Source organism: Balaenoptera borealis (genome assembly GCF_965194805.1).
Source record: "Balaenoptera borealis genome assembly, chromosome: 6".
NCBI lineage: Eukaryota > Metazoa > Chordata > Mammalia > Artiodactyla > Balaenopteridae > Balaenoptera > Balaenoptera borealis.
In genome coordinates, this window is record NC_138863.1 from 92,047,296 (window position 1) to 92,053,906 (window position 6,611).

At 41.7% G+C, this 6,611-nt stretch overlaps 1 long non-coding RNA gene across 1 annotated transcript; it reads right to left on the reverse strand.

Moving 5' to 3' along the window:
- Window positions 1–1,553: 1,553 nt before the first annotated feature.
- On the reverse strand, window positions 1,554–6,304 carry LOC309630507. Its single transcript, XR_014245721.1, has 2 exons — window positions 6,228–6,304; window positions 1,554–2,721 (listed from the first exon to the last, which is right to left on the reverse strand). It is a non-coding gene; the product is annotated as an uncharacterized lncRNA (long non-coding RNA).
- Window positions 6,305–6,611: the final 307 nt, after the last annotated feature.

Sequence of the window (6,611 nt, forward strand, 5' to 3'; positions counted from 1 at the left end):
AGCCGGTCTGGGGTCTGCGTGCTTGTGGGCCGCGTACAGTTAACTTCTCCCACCTGCTGGGGGTTTCGGTATCTGCAAAACAGCTCAAAGGTCGTGGCTCAGAATATTATCTATAGCCCTTGAGGAGGAACTAAAGGTCCTTGGCTTTGTTTAATGGCTAGAGTATTATTATTTTGTCTTCCTTGACTGTTTTCCTTTCTTTCTGCATTTTCTCACTTCTCTGATTAAATTTATTCTTTGACTAAAGTTTTTCTACAGACAGAAGGCAGGCAGAGGACATGGGTGGGGATCTATTCTGGGAAGGTCTCATAGGTCCTGCTCGGTTACAAAACCAGATCACTAGACTCTCTTTATTGGATGTATTCTCACTGGGTTTCCCAGTAGAAACACTCAACTACACTGGAACACAGACTCAAACAGAAACATGTTTTTCTCATCTCAATACGCAGAATTAAAGATCATCTTGCTTCCTCAGTGCTTTCTGGGTTAGTATAACCTTGCAAATAATCAGCTTCCCTATAAACTTTTAGCAAAGCAAATATCTCAGCCAACTGGTAATCACAGCAATGTTGCATGGGTTCAAGAAGATTAAAGTTCCTCATATTTTAGCATTATGAGCCTTATTTATCAATAGGGAAATTTTCATTTGCATTTGCTTTTCACGTATTTGAAGAGGAGCCGCTATATCTAGTGTTTACAGAAAGTGAAAAAAATAACGCTCTCCTTTACGAAGAACACATGTGCCTGACCCCACAGTTATTAAGATATATTTTTCTAAGTTGTTCCTTTCTGATTTGGAGGATACATTTGAATTACTCCATCTATTCTCATACATGTATCACTATTTGTGTTAGAACAGGAAGTGTGTATGGGGGGAGGGTGGCAATCTGTTAAACATCTTATTACATGTGATCTCCTGTTCAGTTCTTTACCTTGTTTTTCATTTCATAGTCACAAAATTTGATGATGCTCTATATTTTTCAGAACTTACAAGTGACAGAAATACAACTCAACATGGCTTGAGCAAAAAAAATGGTTTATAAAACAGGCTTATATAACCACAAATTCAGGGGCAGCCTGGATGCAGTCACAAGCGAATCCAGGGGCTCATATAATATCATCAAAATGCATTAATACTCTCCAACTCTGAAGTCTAAGCAGTGTCATCTTGGCTCACTTGTCCAGCAATCTCAAATCATATTAGCAAAACGGCTGCCAGCAGCTTCTGGCTCTTATCTGTATCTCATCAGCCCCAAGAGAAACCAAATTCATCTTTCGGAGTTACTTCATTGTGTCCCGGGATTGAGTCCAGCTGGACCTCTTTGGGTCACATGACCAACTTTGAGCAAGAAACAGTGACAAGGAGACTTTAGTGCCTGATTAGCCAGACCTGTGTTCTATTGCCTGTTTAGTGCTGAGGCAAGAAACTCTCTACCAGAAACACATGGGCTTACTTTGAGGGTTGGGTAGTTTCCCAGGGAAAATCAGGAATTCTCAGAGAATAGGGGGATGGGCGAAGCATAGGGTTGCTGGATAAAATGACAGGATTCTCATTTAAATTTGAATTTCAGACAAACAACGAATGTTTTTAGTATAGGTATGTCCCAAATGTTGCATAAGTTTTAGTATAAATAAGTCCCATGCCATATTTGAGACATTCTTACACTAAGAAATTATTCATGTTTCCTTGAGATTCAAATTTAAATGGATGTCCTCTACTTTTATTTGCTAAGTCTGGCAACCCTAAATAAGCAGAAACAGCAGAGGTCCACTACAGAGATCCTATTATTTACATTTTTCACATGAAAGTATTTTAGCCCAGAGAAATTTCATAACAAGCCCCCAAATCATACACATATCACAGATCTTGACAGGATATTATCTCATGGCTACCTGGTTATAAAGCCCCTGTTTATTCTACTCCCAACCTTATTCGTCCCAAACCCCTTAAAATAAGAGGCACCAGGCATTCCCTGGAACTAAGGAACTAATCTTGGCATTCAGCTTAGTAGTGCTTACCTGGGGTTCATTGAGATTAGCTCCTGACTCATCAACACTAACTTCAGGAGGATCAGCAGACGTTTGCAGCTTCACTTTTTTCTAAGAATGCAAATTAGCCAATATTGTATAAAACGTGCCTTTTCCCACTGGGTCCCTTGAAGAGAAAGATAATCTGGGAAGGAACACAGAGATTACACAGAAATTGACCTCCATCACACACAGCTTACTGATAAAGCAATGAAAAAGGTGTTTTTGTAGTGTTGGAGCCAGAGGGTTCCTTGTGACAAGAAGAGCTGACAACTTGGATTTTACAGACGATCAGGAAGGTAACCTAATCGAGGGCTTAAAAAGAAGAAAAATCTTGTTTCATTGGCTTTAAATACATAAAGTAAACACCTAATCTTAGACTTAGTTTTATCACACCAGTGTTACCTGCTTTGCTGTCATTTCAGGAAGAAAAATGCAACTGGTTCCATTTCGTTTCCTGTTACCGTAGATCCATAGTTTTCTTTAATCACCTCACACAAATTGTATATTAAGGTTAAATGAACCTTTATTTTAACTACCGATCTTCTCACTGTGCTTACAAACGTCCCTCTGAAGACAAAGTACAAAGAATTGAGAATGTAGACAGGGAAAGAGCCAAGAGAATGCCTGCTTAAATGGATTTATTACCTCATTCGGATGAAGATTAGCCCCTGTCACTTACGGACACTCCGTCTAGATGAAACCACAACAAGAGGTCACTTCAGACAAAATAGTAAGATGTAGTAATGAAATCAATAATTGGATTCAGTTAAGGAATAATAATTGGAGTCAGTTAATGATGACTGAACAAGTCATCCTGTTCAGTCCATCCATGTTTCAAGAATTGAGATAGGCTGGTACCTGGAACCCTTTCCCAGAGTGCTTGCACTTGCACCTGGACAGATGTCTCCTCCAGCAACAGAATACAAAGAAACTAGAAGGGACTAAAAGTAACTACACAAATATTATAACTACAGGCATGGGCGGGGGGATGGGGGTAGCAATTATGAACAACAAGATACAAAAAGGCACAAACTAACTGCCACTTCTGAAGTGCTGGGAGCAAAAGCAGGGTACTCTGCACACGTAGTACCACCAAGGAGGTGGGCAGACCACCTAAGCCACTCTCCAGCCCGACCCACCAGCCCGCCTACCCTCACCCCATTTAAGGATGAGGGCACCAGTTTCTTGTTTTTGCTCCCTCCTGCTGCCGCACAAGCCCCAATAAAGCCTTGCCTGAATTCCTCCTGTGGTCTCCTATCAATTTCTATTGATTAAAGAGTCCAAGGACCCTAGTTGGTAAAGAATGATCCAGCACCACCAAGTTGACATAATGAGGAAGAAAACAATCATAACCATGACAACAACAGCACTTTCAATGATGTAGGCTCTAAATACTTGTATTAGCTTATTTAACATTTGCAACAATTACATGAGGTAAGTTTTATTTTCACATTTGACAGATCAGGAGCCCGGGGTTGCAGGATTTGTAATGAAACTTGCTCAGTGGCAGAGCTGGGGTTTTAACACAAATCTATTCAGTTTCAAAATCCATGCCATTTACCACTGCACCATACTGCATCTCTAGGTTGCGAAATAAGTATGAAAGCAAGGTCAGAAAAGCTTTAAAAAAATCTTTTAACAATGTTCGAAACCATCTTTTTTCACACACTGGCTACTCATCAAAATCATGTAAGTAGATGACCTCTAAGATTCTTTTCAGGAAAATAATCACCTTGGGCCTGATATGCTCTCAGGGAATCTGTCATAACTGTGGGACGCAGAGCTTTTCCCTGTGCTCTGATGCTCAGGGCTCTCATCTCAGGGCCTGACCTAGCACTTCCTTCCCTGTTTGGCACCTGAAGGTCCCAGCAGAATTCCCCCGCCTGGAATGGGCACTGCAGCTCTTATTATGTGGAGAATCTTGGGTGGCTCTTGGGTGGCAGAAAGGGATGAGACCCCCTCATCAAACACCACCTCCTGGGTCCTGTATTCTCAGCCCTGCTGCTCTTCTCTGTACCCCCTTTTATTTCCAGTCCAGGATGATCCACCAACTAGTTAATTTAAAAACTACTCTTCTTCAGGATACAATTAAAGAACCATCCAGGCATATATTTTGGAGGTAAAACTCATATAGGGGCTGGTATTCATTTTTCCTGATGCCCCCAAATTCCCAGCCTGACCCCCCACCACTTACTCAGCTGTTCAGACCACCAATCCTGATGGATTGGTCAGATGACTAATCACCTATGGCTGTGGGGTTGTTAGGGGTGCGTGTTAGGGTGAACAATAAACCACAGCCATCTGGCTGAGGACTCACAACTTGTTTAACTCTCTGATCAGTTTTGCGCGTGGTGTTACCTCTCAGATTAACTGTGCGCTCTTTAACAAGGACAATAAGGAGTGACCTTAAACCCAGGAGAGTGAGTCCCCAATCCCAAGTGATGAGTACGGACAGTTATATAAGGAGAACTGGTATTTTTTTCATACCTCAAGTCATACTTTCACATGTGGATGCCATTTCATGTTTATCCAAAGCCAACCTTAGCAAGGTTGAAGGAAAGAGCCTGTACTGGGAACTGAATCCAGAGACCCCCGTTATTATATTGGCTGCCACTCAAAAGGGGGGGGATTTGGGGGGAAAAAAAGCCTTTTAATCCCTTTAAGACTGATTACAGAATTGTAGAAATTCTCTAGAACTTTGTCCAGATTGCTATGCTTTTATGATTCTATATAATCTAGTAAGAGGAATCTTTTTACCTAGAAGCATCTGAGTACTTGACTCAGTTCAGGCTGCTGTAACAGAATGCTGTGGTGGGATTGGGGGAGACCGTGTCTCTGGTTTGCAGCTGGCTGTGTTCTTGTTAGGACCTCATGGAGGCTGTGCAAAGGGGGTAGGTCTAGTGTCTCTTCTTTTTATAAAGGCATCACTCCCATCATAAAGGCCCCATTCTCATGGCCTAATCTAACCCTAATTATCCCCTAAAATCCTCATTTCCAGATACCTTCACACCGGCATCAGGGCTTCAACATATAAATTTTGGGGGGGGGGACACACATTTAGTCCATAACAGTACTTTCTGTCTAAACATTATTATCATTATACTCATTAAAAAGTATTTAAGTGTCTGCTAATGTTTCTGTGCCCACAAGAATTCCACAGACAGGGAACTTTCCTGGGTAATTCTTAAATAGTGCTTATTAAGCACTTGCTGTGCTCCAAAAACTGTGCTAATACATGTTCTAATCTTTAAAATAACTCTTCAGGGTAAGCATTATTACTCCCTCTTTGCAGGTAAGAAGACTAAAGCTCAGTGAAATTTGTAACTTACCTAAGGTTAAAAAAAGCTAGTTGGTAGATGCAGTAAGATTTAACTCTAAAGAACCAGATTCTGCTTATCATAGGTATGAACAGAAAATTAGTATCCTTTCTGTATTACTGTGTCGATGAAAGTAATAAACAATCTAAAATAGGAATAGAGAAGATTTTTATTGGAGTCAAACTGAGGACTATAGCCCAGAAGCTAGCTTCCCAGATTACTCTGAGAAACTGATCCAGAGAAGCATGGTTTTCAGCACAGTTTTATGTCTTGTCAGAACAAAGAACAGCATCAAACGAGTCAAGGATATATTCCTTCAAGGTTTCAAAAAAAACACAACAGGTCAGCACGTACACAGCGAGTCAGTATGGCCTTGGCACCTGGGAAGGGAGTCTTATCATTGAAGGAGGACCAGCACTGGCGTCCCAGGAAGGGAGGCATTTAATCTTTATTTTTAACACGATATTCTTTACTTCTGGTCAGTGTGCCCTTTAATAATTAAAGCAGATCTCCAATGTTCGATAGACCACAAACAGGCTGTTTTCATTAGCATAAAATTCAAGTTAACTCATGTATAAGCCGGAATGATTTCCCCATACCTCAATATGTGAAAATTTCTTTTATCAACTGCTAAGTGGAGTAAACTGGACAGAAAATGCAAGAGATGAAGCAATATCATGTCCTTCCTCTGACAAAGTATAGCAGAGTCATTAAGGGACTGATAGTGCCGTAGCCAGGGTTCAAATTCTGCTTCTGTGTTACTAGCTTTGTGACCTTGAGTGTTACCATGTGTTTCTGATGTTCTAACATCTGAGACCCCTGGAGAGGCTTAAGCCTCTCCCAGGCTTAGCCTATTTCTAGAAATATTAAAGGACTCACCTGGAAGTTCACCTTTTCCCTGCAAACCGACCAATCCAGAGCCTGTATCCTCAACAGCCTCCATATGGGACTCCTACACACCAGGCCACTCTCCGCCTGCCTTAATCACCCCTACCGGGCAGCTAGGGGCGGCCCTTACACCCTAGAGCCAGCTGAAATTGTTCAAACTAGCCAATCCTAAGCCTGTTTACCCAGCCTCGCCCATTCCTTGTCCCGGAAGGAGAATAAAGGCTCTGCGCATGTCTTCCTCCTGCTCTTTCTGCCTCCTGACCGAGCCTGGTGCTTCTCTGTGTGGCCTTCCGTGGCGTGGCATCATCAGCGTGGTGTGGCATCTCCTCCTCTCGGTAACTGTAACAAGCTCTTTTTTTTTAATTACAGTCATTT